The sequence below is a fragment of the Ictidomys tridecemlineatus genome, chromosome 6 (assembly GCF_052094955.1).
Source record: "Ictidomys tridecemlineatus isolate mIctTri1 chromosome 6, mIctTri1.hap1, whole genome shotgun sequence".
Taxonomy (NCBI): Eukaryota; Metazoa; Chordata; class Mammalia; order Rodentia; family Sciuridae; genus Ictidomys; species Ictidomys tridecemlineatus.
Window position 1 is genome coordinate 184,753,587 of NC_135482.1, and position 14,491 is coordinate 184,768,077.

At 40.8% G+C, this 14,491-nt stretch overlaps 1 protein-coding gene across 4 annotated transcripts in view; it reads left to right on the forward strand.

The window, feature by feature from the left end:
- Positions 1–14,491, forward strand: part of Gpc6 (glypican 6) — a 1,046,794-nt gene that overhangs the window by 913,419 nt on the left and 118,884 nt on the right. The gene's annotated exons all lie outside the window — the stretch shown is intronic.

The following is a 14,491-nucleotide window of genomic DNA, read 5'->3' on the forward strand; positions in this document are numbered from 1 at the left end:
CATACAAGACTCAGGGTCTTCCCATCTTTCTTTGCTGGTGTCCTCTGGCTTCTCGCCCCCCTGGCTGTGTCGTGACTTATGCTCCAGGCATCACAGGGAGAGATTACAAGGGCTGATCTGGAACCTTGTCCAGAAGCCCCTAACAGATGCCCCATTGTGTCCCATTGGTCAGACAGCTAGAAGTCTGTCCCTAAACCAGTCACCCACAGGGGAATGAGACTTCCATGAAGGGCTTAGACCAATCAGAAGGTATCTGAACTGAGATGGATTTGGTCAGTAGAACAAATGAAGATTCCATTTACACCAAAACACGGGGAAATGACTCTTGAGATCAATTGCCTCCAGGTTGATGGCAGGTCAAGATCTGCTGTTGGATAGTTCTGGGCTAGGCTACTCCCTTGCCAGTACTTTTTTGTTCAGCACTGTTGTTTTTATTTTTATTTTTTTATTTTTCTTGAGACTATCTTTAATTGAACTTTTAATTTACTCTTTTAATCTGGGCACAGTGGCACACATCTATAATCCCACCTACTGGGGAAACTGAGGCAGGAGACTCACAAGTTCAAAACCAGCTTGGGCAACATAGTGAGACCTTATCTCAAAATAAAATATAAAGGGCTGGGGATGCAGTTCAGTGGTAGAGTACTTGCCTAGCATGTGCAAGGCCCTGGATTTAATCCCCAGTAATGCAAGGCAAATTTTAAGATATTAAAAAAAAATTTACCATTTTAACCATTTTTAATTGTACAACTTGATGGCAAACATTCCCACTGCTGTGTAAACAAAGCACCATTCATTTCTGGACATTTCTCCTCATCCCAACAGAAATGCTCCCCACATCTCTCTCCCACTGGTACCTGGAACCCACCATTCTGCTTTCTATTTCTATGAATGTGTCTATCCTAGGGACCTCTTTGAGTGATCATACAATATGTGTTCTTTTGTGTCCGGCTCATTTCGCCTAGCAGAATGTCCTCAAGGCTCAACCCATATTGTAGCATGTGCCAGAATTTCATTTCTTTTTATGGCTGAGTAATAACATTCTCTATATATTCTATTCTTATATTATTCTTTTTCCATTTTCTTATTTTCATACTCACAGTATCACTAAGATGCTGCTTCCCAACCACTTCCTCACACTGCCCCTATTTTAGCTCCAGCCAAACTTTTGTGTTATCCATTCATTAATCAGCGGGCATTTGGGTCGTTTCTACCTTGTGGCTATTATAATGCTCAGTGTACGTTGGCGTCTGGTATCTGGGTTAAACCTTGTTTTCTCAGCACCACCTTTAACCTCAGGGAGTAGGGGGCATCACTAACCTATTACAGATGGATAAATGACAGCTTCTGTAAAGGTCTGAATCTAGAACACGTGGGAGGAGCTTCAGGAATGGCAACTGCTCCTGTGGTCTCATGTCTACATTTGATTTGTTGTTTTTGGATAAAAACATAAGAAACAGAGCCTGGAGGAGGAGTGCCTCGTTCACCCTGAGGCATCAGGAACAGGCAATCTGCTTTGATGATTAGTTAAGACAGGTTTGTGTATCAGTTTGCTGCAGCTGCCTTAACAAAGCACCATAGTTGGGCATCTTATAGAGCAGAAAGGTGTCTTCTCACAGCAGGGATCAGATCAGATCAGAGTGGTCTGCCCCTCTGTGGGCAGTGTGGTGGTGTGCATCCAGGGAAGAAAAGCTCAATGCAGAGAGATGGCTTGGAGGGTTATGATTATTCAGACATTGGACGATTGGGGCTGGAGTTAAAATGACAGCAGGAGGTCACCATTGGAAAGCAGCACCTTAGGATGGATTGAGGATGGAAATAAGGAAAAGGAAAGAGCTAGCTGATGGTTTGGGCCGCAGGGCATGGGACCATTCTTGGAAAAGAGGATGTCATGTGAAGAACACAAAGCATGAAGGGTAAGGGATAAGAGAAGAGGGTAAAACCTGCTGAGAAGGAAAATCCAGGAGCAAAAAGTGATCGAATGAAACAGTGTAAGAGCAAATTACAAGAAAAGGCTATCAGAACACGTCAGAGGTTGCTTACTTTGTGCTATGTATGATTTTGTAAACCAGATTTGTATAACTATACGCCACCAATATAAATGATTTATATGATCAATTTATTTTGTTGGCATTATTCCAGAGAAGAGGAACAGAGTAACTGTAGGAACAAGGTCCTCTGCAGAAGGGGAGCAAGGGGGATCTATAACCAGCTGTGAAAAATCTTGGAAGGCATTTTGATGGCCTCCATCTTCTCTGTAAAATAGATAGCAAATTTCTCCACCTGAGAGGTTTCAGCAGAGAACGGGGCACATGGTATTTTCTCAACAAATATTTGCTTTATTCAGTTATTGGTATGTGAGGATATGAGATTTGGATTAGCAAAGAGCACAAGAGGTCCAGAGGCAGAACTGAATTTGGCATGCTCACAGGCCTCAAGGTAGTGCAGCGGGTGCCCACGATCCCTGGGTGCCATGACTCAAAATCCTGACTTCTCTAGTTCAGCTTGGGTGTGGGAAGTTTAGAAAGCCTCAGTGGTTCTCAATGGAGTCAAGAGGAACCATTTGTGTAGAGGTGACTTTTTAATGGACCATCAGAAGTGGTCTAGGGAAGAAATTGTGGCCGTGATAATATAAAATAGGATTTCATAGCATTTTCTCTCTCTTTGAATTCCCCCAAATTATTAAATTCTTTGTATGTGAGATAGATAAAGCAGAATATAAAATTTTATAGAGAGATAGAAAATAACAATAAAAGGTCTTATAATATACCAGACACTGGCAATTAAAATTGCCCGTTTCTGTGACTGACTCTTTGGCCATAGGAAGGAAATGGAAATAACTTTCATCAGGTGCAAATTCCAAGCCAGCCACTGAATTTGGTTGTTTTGTATCTTGTTTCACTTAACATGCTGAAATCTCATTTTACAGATTTCCAAACTAAAACTTAGAAAATAATTGTCGCTTTTGTGAATGAGAGGAAGGACAGGGAACCGGAGTTTCAAAAGTCTTGGGAAAGAGTTGAGAAGCTCCGGATGCTGGGGGCGGGGTGGGGGGGGGCACCGTAGTCTCTCTCCTTTGGCAGATAAAAGTCTGAAAAAGGAATCGGGATGGAAATAGGACTTCCATCTGCAGATGTAAATATTTAAAATACCACATATTTATCTAACACCTGCTGCCCAATTCACCTGCTGTTGACTATTAGTTTCAAAAGTGACCTTTGCCCTTTAGCATAACACTAATCCATTGAAAGTACAGACCATGGAAACTGAAAAGATTTGTGTGAAGATCATAGAGAAGGGTCTATACCCCTGTGTCTTGGCCTTCAATCAATTTTTCTTTTCTGTCCCAAGAACATGGTTAGCCAAGTGTGTCAAAAGCAGAGAAGATGGCTCTTCCCTCTCATTTATGCAATGATGTCAAAATAATAAATACTCACAGTAGTTACTTTGACGTGGGCATTGGAGAGCCACCTGCCCTGGGGGCATGGAGGCACCATTTTGGGCTTTTGAAGGGTTGAGGCTCTAAGCCCAAAAGGAACCCCTACTTACCTTGGTCCCTTCACTTGTGTGAAATTGGTGTTTGAGGAAATATTGAACACTGCCTGAGAAGAAACCCCGCAAGGCAGCTCTGAAATTCACCGGCTGGCAGCTAGCTTTAAAAAATGCATCAGGCCACCTAAAGAAGACTTTGTATTAATAAAAGACACAGGTAGAAGATGAAGGATCACAGCCACTGACTTTGACAACAAGGAGACCTGATACTGCCAGTTACTGGTGACAAGTTCTGCTCCCTCACATGTTGAAGAAGCATGTTAGAGAAGCACGCCAAGGCAGGCATATAAAGCAGGGTTTACTTAAAAAGAGGTCACATAGACTTCTTCCAGGAGGGAGAAGGGGGCCAGAGCTGGTATCCCAAGAAGTAAGGCCTTCAGCGTTTTTATATGTCCTGGGCTTCCTTTGTTCTCCTGCTCTCTTCCCCTTGTCTCCTTCTTTCTGCATATGAGCCTAGGCCCAGAAGATTTTCAGGTGGGAGGGCCAAAAGGTGGGAAACAAGTGGGCTGGTGGGGCCAAGGAGGAGTGATCCAGGCAGGAAGGAGGCCCAGGGCAAATTAATTAGCAACTTTTGCAACTCCCTGTAGGGAGGGACTCTTCCTGGGACAGGTAATCTTAGCAACAGGTTGGGGCAGGGGAGGAAGGGCTCTGAAGGAATTCACCTGTCAGTCTCTCCATTCTCTGGATCTGACCTTTGCCTATCCGCCTGTCTAATTCTGGCTTCAGAACTGTGTCATTGGTGTAGTGTTTGTGTCACTGTCATTCAAAATTGAATCTGTGGCTGCTGCCACTATTGTTTCCCATGGCAACCTGCCATCATCCCCAAGACCTTCAGCAATAGTCACTGAGGACGGATGGGGGGAAGACTGGGCAGAGGCCAAGAGTTTGCTCATAAAGCTCCACATACCTTAATTCCAGATCTTCCATCAAGGGACAAGGATTCTTCTTCCTTCCCTTCACTGATGTGACAAAGGATCTAATAGGCCAAACTGAGACTCTGAGTGCATGCTGTATTTGGCTAATTTATTTGATAATGGGTTAAAGTGAACCTTGCTGGGAGCAGCTGGGTTTCCATTACTGGTATTTACTTATTGGGTCCCCTCAGTCTGCATGGAGTCCTGGCTAAGGAAGAAATGAATGAAGATATGACAAGGCCATCGGTCCTGGATGGAAGGAGCCCCTTATCGTCTCCGTTGAAACTCAGTCTGTGCGTCTGCTGTGCACACAGGGATCTGGAGGCTTTTCTTCCTTTCTTTCAGCATCTTATTTGTTGTTGAAGATATGTATCTGTTGTGTATTTGATGCTATTCTGGGCACTAAGGAAAAAAAGACTAAGTAATTTTCAGTACTTGGCCTTCGAGAGCTCAAAGTCTGGCAGGAGAGAGAGATTTAGAAACACATCATATGCCACCTTATGCAAAAGGCAGGAAGAGACAGAGTCAAGGTGTTGTGGGAGCCTAGAGGAAGGAGCTTCAATAAAGTGAAGTACTTCAATACCTGCGGTAACATTTAAAAAGAGCTGTTTGAAATCGATCTGATACTTGACAACACAAGTTACTCGAGCAGAATCTTAAGGTGGCACTTGTGGGAATAAAAGGAGATCCCAATGGTTAGATAACTAGTAGAGACTATGTAAAAGTGAAACAGAAAACAAGTATAAGGGTTAAGGGAAGAGGGTAAAACCTGCTAAGAAGGAAAATTCAAGAGCAGGAAGTGATTGAGTGAAATAGCGTAAGAGCAAATTATAAGAAAAAGCTGTGAGAACATGTCAGAGGTTGCTTAATTTGTGCTATGTATGATTTTTGTAAACTGGATTTGTATAAACATACGCCATCAATATAAATGATTTATATGATCAATTTATTCTGTTGACTTCATCCCAAAGAATGCTGAGGAACCTTGCTGAGGAACCTATCAGCTGAATTAGAAGTCAAGTAGGTAATTGTCATTCCTCCCCCTCCCACTTTTTTTTTTTTAGCATCTTTAACATTTCAGACATTATCGTTAATGATCTTGGTATTAGTCAGCTTTTTTGTCACTCTAATAAAATCCCTGACACAGGCGACTTACAAAGAGATTAATTTAGCTCACAGTTTTGCGTGTTCAAGGCCATAGTTCCTGCATTGACTCAGATCTGGTCAGACTCCTGTGGCAGATGGCAGATGGCACTGGCAGGAGCACTAATAGGACAAGAAGACATCTCCCAGAGAGAACTGGGTGGGGCCAGGTCATGCCTTCCATAACAGCCCTGTCTTAAGAAACCAAGGAGTCACACAGGAACTACCCCATCCCAGTGGCCTAAGGACCTCCCACTAGGCCCCGCCTATTAAAGGACCCACAACATCAACCCATGAACGCAGGGGACACAGTTGTACCATATCCAAACCACAGGAGGCACTATTTCTCTCTTTGCCCATTTCTTAAGAACATTTAGCAATTGTAATAGGAAGTATCATGCCCCATGATTTTACTTTTTCTAATTTTGACACAGCTAAAGGCTGTTGAAGCCTCCTCAAGTCCCCAAATGTACAAAGAGTATGTGTCATATTCCTAAAGGAAAGTATGTGTCAAACAGCTTTACGTTATGCATTTATAGATGTTTTTAAAAAACTAGTTATGAATGTGTCACTCTTGGTAAATTAATAGACAAGGGCAGGATTTTGTCTTGGCTCTTCGGTGCCATCTGGATTTTGTGTTATCAGAATCAGGAAGGCTGAGCCACTCCCGTTTTGCCGTAAGTCTGCCCTGGGCCCAGCTCTCCCAGCCAGGTGTGAGTCTCCAGCTGGTCACTGGACATTTCCACCAGGTGTCCACTTGTCATTATGTCCCCTTGAAACAGCCCCCTCATGCTCCTGGGTTCCACCTTGGGCCTCCTGTTCTTCCCATCTCCCAGCCCTTTCTTACTGCTCTTCCTTCTGATCTGAGAATCTGTTCCCTATTGTCCTCTGCCGCCGTCTGTCTTCTCTGCTTGGCTGACTGCTGGGGATCCTAGCAGATGCCCAGAACCCAGCCCAGTAAGTTGTCTTTGTGCCTCTTCCTCCTGCACCAGGCTGACTTAAATGCTCTCTCTTTGAGGCCCCATTATTCTCAGTGCACATTTACCGCTTAGCTCTCTTCACCCTGAATGAAATTGCTAGTGTTGCTTGTTGGTCTTTCCACAAGTCTGGTGGCTGTTACAGGCTTCACGCATCACAGGCACTCAGTAAATGGGCTCATAGCACACTTGAGTAAAGAAAATAAAAACGCGTATTTAGCAATCAGTGAACTTAAGAGTCGGGGTTGTGCAGTTCTGTTGAGTTTTTCAATGATTTTCAATGACTTAGTCATAGAAGTTATGTGGTTATTTATACAGACATGACGTGTTAAGTGTCTGGCCCATCTATGTTTAAACCCCAATTGCACTATCATAAGCATTATGCTTTTTAATGTTTTGAATTTTCTACACTATGGTGCATTATCAGCTAACCTTTAAAATTAATGAAATAATTTCTGAAGTAATCATTGAAATCTCCTTTCTTCTCAATAACAACAAAACAATGGAAGCCAAGCCCAGTCTTCCTGGGACTTAGGTGTGGGGGCGGTGATAATTTAGGGAAAATGGGGAAGAGGTTGATCGCTCAGAAAATATTAATCTGTAATGAAGTTTAGAAGTCACTGGCTTCTGAGACATTGGGTTTGGCTTATTGAACAGTAGGAATAAAGGTCAGGCTAGAAGTATGTGAAATGATGGTAAATGTGTGCAACCTAAGGCAAGTTTTGAGAAATAAACATTTTCTGGATCAAAAAAATTTTAAACTAGTCTTTAGACTTCCACATAATAAATATATATGGGGGGGGGAAGAGATCACTGTGTAATCTGCATGTGATAGTCAGATCTTCCTGCTGAGCACCAGAATGGGTTTATTCAGTAAGTATCTAGTAGCCTTTCTCAGAATACTCTAGTCTGAGTAGAGTCGTTAGTCTCGGGGTTCTGACCCAATTCTAGCTAAGTGACTTTATTCTGCCTGCTTACATTCCCCTCCCATTGCCACTCGACACAGAATTCTTCTTCATTTCTCGTTCCATCTGAAGGGTTACTCCATCCTGAAAAACAGCTTCATGTACCACTCTAAAGGTGACTGCTTTGCCGTGATGAGTGAGGCAATTTTGTTATGTTAAGTGCTTTGGGGAAAAGGCACTTACAGTGCTCCTGTAGAAGTGCAAGATGACATTACTCAATGAACCTTCCTTTCAGCTCTTGTGCGGTGTGGCTTTTGCAGAATGAAGAGGCCTCCCCCCAATTGCCGTTTATTTATGTGATGTATTCAGAATGGTCCTATTTCCCCAAGGCACCTGGGAATATGTGTGGAAGAAATACGAAAGAAACAAAAATTAAATACAGGTGAAGTTAAACAGCTAACAGGAGAGAGGCCAGTGGGGTTGCTGTACTGCAACTTCAAACCTAGATCTGAAATTCTGAATGATTAGGCAGAATGGAAAATAATTATATGAACTCTCTCCCAGCACATCTGCCAACTTGCTACAGTCTAAATTCCAAATGATGTTTTGTAGTTCCAAGAGGTACTTAAGGGAGGCAAATGTGTTCTAACTACAGAATTCAGAGCTTCATAGACTTTAGAATAAAGTAGTTTTTACAAATTTATTGAAGATTATTGCATGGAGCACTTAAAAGATAGCCACATTTTTAGAAAGCATAGCAAGCAATACAGTAAATGTGCAGAGATACGATTCCTTTCTAGAATACTCCCCCTTGCTCTTGCTTTAAAATTAATCCTTTTCTTTTTTAAATAATTTTTAGTTGTTGATGGACGTTTATTTATTTTTATGCAATGCTGAGAATCGAACCCAGTGCCAAACACATGCTAAGCAAGTGCTCTACCACTGAGCCACAACCCTAGCCCCAAATTAATCCTTTTCATTGTCTTTCAGTAGCCCCAAATTCACTGTTGCCTTTCTTGCAAAAATCTCTTACCCTATTTTCAAGGTACATGTTTGCTTTGAAAATCAGAGTTATTATTGATCTTTAAATACCCAAAGGTATCAAGGTTAATTCAGATGTATTAGCAAAATAACTTGATAGGTGTTTCTAGAAAATAGGTAAGAATACAGATGGGAAGTCACTGGAAATCCATTTTTGGAGTTTTGATTCTGTCATCAAAGGGTGATATTCTGATTTTTTTCTATTTCTGTCTTAAGTGAGTCAACACTTTCTTCATCTTTTTATCTTAAAAACTTACATAGGCCCATAAAGAAAACAAGAGGGAATTTTCCGAGAGAGCATGAAGGCTTTTGACTTTGGATGTTTCATTTGAACAACACAAGAAGACTCACCTCACTGAGGCACAATTTTTTTCTCTACAGGAAGAGTCAAATTTTATGATTCTTCTTGTAATGTTTTGATTCACACTGGTAGCATTTCTGTGATTTTCACATTGCCTTTTGAATATGGATACTTAAGAATAATCACTAATATGTAGAGGCAGAGATTCGTGGTCAAAGGCACAAAAACTGATGTCTGATACAGGGTCAGCCTCTAACTCTGTTCTCTGACTTCACTGAACTTGTCTTTTTTTTTTTTTTTTTTTTTTCAAAAAATGGGGTTAAGAATAGCATCTGCCTCTTGGAGTCAGGAGTAAATAGGACACTGCATAAAGTTCTTCTTTTGTGTCCACAGTCCTTCAAGAACTGAGCTACACAGTAACTTTAGAATCTGGATAATGACCATCTGATGATCCTCTACATACTTATACTTAAATCTTTCATTATTGCCCATGCCAGATGTCTGTGACCATCTAGTATAGTGCTGCACACAGCTGGATAATGCTCCCCTTTATTTAAAAATTCTGCTTTGTTGACCTTTCAGTTTTAGGATGAACTGTGGGCCTCTGGCCCATTTCCTGTGACAGTGATATCTTCCCACTGGCTTTTTAAAACCTACCTTTCCACTCCATTTTTCTTTCCTTTAACCTTATTTTCAGAGGAAGCAGTCATAAGAATGGAACTAAAAGTAAAGGCCAAGAGATTTTGTGGCAGGGCCCAGATCTAGAGTCTTCCCGCCTTTCCAAACGACTGCCCCAAATCAGATCCTCCCACCGCACAAGGACTTCCATGGGTAGCGTTACAGCTTCTTCTCATCTCCATCACTCATGTCCTTCACGCTGGAACTGAACATCTCTGTCCAGTTTTGACCCTTAAGTTGGGCCTAACTTGCCTCCACCCACTTCATTTGGATTTACCAACCTATCCATTTATTTGACTGGCTGATCCCAACGGCTCTAATAAACTCATGGAATCACATGGTTTGGGAGCTAGAAAACCCCCGAGATATCTACAAATCCAAACATTTAATTTTACAGGAGGACATTAGTCAAGTCAGTATTGTATACTTAGGTTTTGTTCTCTCTATGCATTTAAAACCCCTTACAATAGAACAATTTGTTTTTAATTCTAAAAAAATTTTAATTTTAAAACAGTGCACTTAAATGTCTGCTTTTTGAATGTAGAAAGTATATTAAAGTGTGGAATGAGAGCCATGTCTTACCTTCATTTATGTCTCTGTACTAAGAATTTCATACTAAAGGATAAGTTTGAACTTTTCTGTTTATAATGCAAATGTGTTTATTACACTTTGTTCTTAAATGAATAAATAACTATAAATTTAAAAGAATCTATCTTAAGTATATAATCGGAACTGGGAACAGAAGAAGTACATTTTCTAGTAGTGCAAAATATGGTAGGAATCTGCAAAGCCAACAATAAGACAATGATTACAGAAATTATACTGCACGGATGAAATGTCACAAAAAAGATGTTTTCATGGAATAAGTAAGGGGTTATCTAACTATGTGCTATTGCACTAAAAATAAGGGATAAACTTTGCTTAGATAGCTTGACTCTATTGTATACAGAATTGACATCTAGAAAGAAGAGGCGCAAGCTATTATTTGTGGGTATCTCTGTCTTGGTAGATTATAAATAATTTTCAGTCTCCTCCTCCTTTTCTTTCATTTGTATTTTCTAAATTTCGTATAATAAACATAGAAACAGAAAGCATTTGAGGATGAAAAGAAACCGCATTAGATAGTTACAACTTTCAGAAAAATAAACGAGTTACTTTTCATTTTATGGTAGGTGTCACATATTTCTTCCTGATCACAAGCATCTTCTAAGACCAGAATACAGCACAGCATTCTCTGAATCATCAAAAGTGACTTTGCGGTGACAAGTCCTGGAAGATTGTAAACACTAAGAATCAGAAAGAGAAAGTGTGAGCCCTGGGTTGCAGTAGAAAGGCTGCTGACCAAAGTTCCCAGGAATGTTTGTTTAATTCAACAGGATAAATGAGCATGCCCCAGGGCCAAAGTGGCCTGGAACAGTGATTCCTCTGCCTGGCGCTTGTGAAAACACTAGTAGGCACACAGACAAGGGCACACACATACAAGCTCCAGCCCACCTACCTGAGACTCAAGCAGGACTCCTGGGCCAGAATAACAAGTCCAGGTAGTGCTCTGGTTTCTGTTCTTACACACCCTGAACAGAGCCTATCCTAACATTTACACTTTGAGACTCTGAGCAATTTGCTTTAGCTCCAAGGGTCTTAGTTCCAGGACCACTGAAGAAAATAATAGTGGTTCCTATTTAATCTCCAAGCCCTGAAGCTATTAGAACAGTCCCAAGCTTGGAAACCTCCCTCCCTCCATCAGTCCCCCTCCCTCAGTCCCTCCCCCTCCCTTCCAACAGTGCTGGCTCCCCACCCTCCTCCTCTCCTTCCCTCCTCCTTCCCCTCTTTCTTTCTCCCTCCTCCTCCCCTGGAAAGCGATCTCTATCTTCACGTGGTATATTTTGAAGATAGCTTTAAACAAGAGGCATAGGCACAAGAAATAACAAAAGTCATCTTGCCATTTCTCATCTCTTCTTACAGATGAAGTCACCACCTCCTAAAATGAGTTTTTTCTCTCTCTTTTTTTGACAATCCAGCTTCCTTCTTTGGGTCTAGTGACCCCATGGTACAGGACATACTGCCCTCTTTTTTCATTTTCCTTTTTGTTCACATGGCACTGAGCAACAAAATAATAAAAAAATATCTATTTTTTAATAATACCAGCACACACCCGAGGAGGAGAAGAAGGCTCCCTGTTGCTTACTGAATTACCCACTAATCACTCTGTTTGGACTCAGCGGGGAATTCTTACAACACACCTGACTTTTCATTTATTTATTTTTTATTGGTTCTGGGAGAGGTTTGCGACTCATTCCGTGTGGGTTGCAAGCCTTCGTACTACAGGAGCAAATGGTCTCTGGGGTGATTTGCTTTATTAACTTTTAGGGCAAAGGAAGGAGAAATAGAAGAATCGCCTAACTGCAATATGCTGGTGAAAAGTTTAGATTTTTGTACTTCAGTGACACTCTGAAATGTTTTAACTGGTCCTTTTTCCTAATGATCCATGGGCTGGTGGGGGAGAAGAGTCTGATGGAGTGGAAAGACAGCTGGCTGGAAAGCAGAGAATCAGGCAATGATCATAGCCCTGTCACTTGGGTCAGGCCAGCTCACTAGACACCTTGCATTTCTGGGACTCGATGTCCTTCTCCGGAAAACAAAGGGGTGGGACTGTCTCTGTCCTCTTTCAGTAAGATTTTATCTCTTCATAATTGGTGCTGAAATCAAACTTCAATGTTATCTTTGTTGAGAAATGAAAAGAACTCTCCTATCCATAGCAATATGATCATTATAATCTGCAGTACATCAGGCTTGGTGTTGCATTTAATCCCCAAAGCAAAGGACAGAGAGTCCCTATAATAACAGGAGGGTACCCCAGCCAGGTCACTGAGCCTGTGTCAGTGACACCCAGCCTGAGACCTGGCACACATCAGGATCTTCCCTTTCTCCAGACTGCCTCTCAGGGATACCAGACAGATCATTCAAGCTGCTAAGAATTCCAAGAAACTCAAGTGTAATATGTGAGGTCATACAGAGTAAGGAGCAATGTGAGTGCCCTGTGAGTTCATGAAGGACAATTCAGGATCATGGTGCCTTGTAGCTGAGAAAGAAGGAGAAAAGGCTCAGATAGAAAAAATGAGCTTTAAGTTTATTATCTATGCTTTCTCTTTCAATATTCTTTTTAAAAATATTGAAGCACTTAGAAGTTAGTAAGTAAATAAAATTCCAAGTTAGCACATTGGTGCCATTTGATCAATCTGGGCACTTAGAATACTGGATGGAGTGAATGAGTCAAGGGTATGGGTCCAGGGGCTGCTATTCCTATCGAATGAGTTACTTTTCCTCTTCAGGTTTCCTTTTTCCAAATTATAAACCAATTGGTTGCTTCAAATTAGTCTACTAGATACCAAAACTCTGTAGGAGGCACAGAGGATATAAAGACAGTTCTCTCGGAAAGATCTTTGAGAACTCGTTACCCCTTAAAGTCTGTGATTCATCATTAAGGCAAAGACTGATGGGTGGGTGTGAATATTTGAACATTCCAAGCTACAAATGACATAAAAACTTATTTGTATGAAGAATAAGCAATAAAAATTTAAATAAAGAGTTATAGTTGGTAGTATACACTTTGATGTCCATCAAATTCATGATTTACAAGGCCCGATCTTTCTGGCTTATCATGTAACTAAACATTTCAAAGATATAATACAGCAGTGAGATGATGCTTACGTGAATATATTATATTTTTATGAAATACAATGCATCATTCTACTAAAAAGAAACTGTCTGAAAATGAGTTCTGTAGATTCTAATTTCTGCACTGTGAAAGGACAACTAGTGAATTATTTCCCCCCACAATTTGCATTTTCTTTTCCAGTGTTGAAGTAAAATAAGCCTCTTTGTTTGCACTGGTTTCATAATTAAATTGGTTTGTATATTTGTTCTCGCCTCCTCTTCCTGAATTTGGTTTCAAAGTAAACAGTTATTTTCATTAAATTTTCTCTCCTTCTCTCTCTCTCTCTCTCTCTCTCTCTCTCTCTCTCTCTCTCTCTCTCTCTTCTTTAGTTACTGTAATTATTCTGGGTGACTGTCCCTGTTTTATTTTTGAATCTGATATCTATGGCCTGTTTTAAATTGCATGTAATTGGTTGACTTCCATTTTCTATTGTTCACCTTGCTTTGTGGTATTAATTTCTTTAGATTACCAATTTGATGTTTACCAAATGCAGACAAATCACAAGCAAAAATAAATAAATAAATAAATAACATTCATCACTGAGATTGTTTTAAAAGTTAGTGGCAAACTTGGAGTCTTGAAAAGCAGCAAAAACTACCTTGTTTGGTGAAGCCAAAAATATCAGAAGCTGGAATGGGGCAGGGAAGAGGGGATTGTTAACCTAGAAATAACCTTTGGCACAAACAAAACCTCCCACACTTTTCAATTTTGAGCTAAAAGAACTAAAAAGTTATTTCTACCTAATAAAAAAGTACAATAAGATTCTAAATTCCCACAGAAACTCTTCATCTATGTTATAACACATCAAAAGCCACCGAGGGGCCATTTATCCTATAGGCAGCGCTTATAAAGTTTTGCAGGCATTTGCGGTTGTGTGCACGGAAGGGGAGCAGGGAGGGCGTTTTAGGGCAGGGGAGCGAGAGCAAAGATAATTTTTATGAAGTTGCTAGAAGAAAATATAGGAAGACTTTTAAAATGTTCTAATAATTCATTTGATGAATGTTCATTGAATAACTCTCAGGATCCAAAAACAGCTGTCTGTCAGTATCCATGGAAGATTGGTTCCAGGAACCCAGTGGATTCCAAAATCCACAGATGCTCAAGTCCCTCGTGTAAAACGGCGTAGTATTTACACATAACCCACTCGCATCTTCCTGTATACTTTAAATCACCTCTAGAGGATTTACAATACCTAATGCAATGTAAATGGGATGCTATGGTTGTGACACTGCCTTGTTTAGGAAATAATGAGAAGAAAACGTCTA